Raw genomic sequence first — 1,671 nt, 5'->3', positions numbered from 1 at the left:
AACCACTTTATTATTGCCTCTAGGGCATATCTCCTTCAGAACTTTGGCGTTGATTTCGTCCGATTCCGAGAATATTTCGTTACTAGGATTTCTGAAACCAAAAACGACGGAAAACGAGAGCGGCACTTCGGCATCTTGTTAATAGGTTAGTTCCAGAAAATGCACGAATATGACATAAAGTGTGCATAAAACATGTAGATAACATCAATAATGTGGCATGGAACACAAGAAATTATCGATACGTTGGAGACGTATCACCCCTTTTTAAATAATATAAACATCCTAGGTGATTATTCCAAAAAAAAAACATAGGAAAACATAGGTTTTCCTTATCTACCAAGTAAATTAGTTAGTGCCCTAATAGTTATTTCTTCCAATCCTCAATCTAGGATGTGTTAAGTTTTATGAAGACAAAAAGAAAAAAACATTTGATGTGCTATATGGTTTATATGATGCAAATTCTTATTCGTGGCTAAGTATGCTTGAGTATGAATCTAACGACATCACTTTATGTCACATCAATTTCATATTGATGTATGAAGTAGTTGATGGTCAAATCTTTAACTTCACGAAACTTAATACATCATATAGTGTGGAATTCAGCACTGATAAAGCATAGAGATAATGTAATAACGATTTATGTGTTAAATGCATCTTATGAGTTTTCCTAGAATCTCAAATTACTATGTGCACCTGAAAATATTATGATTTTTTTTGATTCAAAAGCTATCTCCTCCGAATATTCCCTACCGGTCACATAATTCTCATCCTTGTTCGTTGATTCCATCGGCCTCTTTCGAGTAGACGGATCCACAACTGGTTTAGGAGAGAGTCCATGTCTATTTTGTTCGGTTTTGGTCTCCTTTTGTTGTTCATCTGGATAGTGGAGGCAACATCATGTTGGAATGATTGCTTTTGGCTCTATCAGTGACATTGTGGCCCCGAGGCGCTGTCGCGGGGCCACGTGAGGGTTGACTTCTCTAGATTTTATATGCCGAGTTATGGGGGAGAGTCATCAACCACAATGCTTCCACCTTGATTTATGGTGACCTTGTGGTCTCGTCAGTAAGTTCCCATGGTGGCCCTTCAATGTCAACATGGGGGTGGATCAGGTTTTCGCCTCTTATCCTGGTTTACGTTGTGTGCTATAGTCATTATCATCGGTGTCTCACTTCTCTCTCACACTTGTAAAACTCCTGGACTCTAGGTTTGTGAAGTAGGTGGGGCATCGAAGTAGTTTCACGGTGTGCCATCAGCTAATGGAAGTCATAGACGGTGATGAATTTTCGTTGGGGACGTTTGTAGTTTTATTTTTATATTTTTGACAAGGGTCTTCTCGCAAGGCTCAGACTTGGTATGTATGGCTTCTAGACTTGGCAAAAGGTAGATTAATAAAAAAACAATAACCGTCAAAAGCTGTGAATTCCATCCGAAATTACAAATCAACCCTCACTCAAAACACCCCGAAATCCGGAGGATATACCGACGCAAATAAATCCGGAGGATATCAAACGAGTCTACATAAACAACTCGTTGGTTATTTCTGTTCCTATCTGCAAGCCCCGCAACAAACCCCAAAACAAAAAGGTCACACCAAAACCACCAAACCACTCCCAACCCGAGCCAAAAACCCCAACCCTGATCATCCGATGGCGTCCGGCGAGGTCCCGG

Source organism: Lolium rigidum, chromosome 7 (genome assembly GCF_022539505.1).
Source record: "Lolium rigidum isolate FL_2022 chromosome 7, APGP_CSIRO_Lrig_0.1, whole genome shotgun sequence".
Lineage (NCBI taxonomy): Eukaryota > Viridiplantae > Streptophyta > Magnoliopsida > Poales > Poaceae > Lolium > Lolium rigidum.
The sequence above is the reverse complement of the archived record's forward strand: the minus strand, read 5'-3'. Positions refer to the sequence as shown.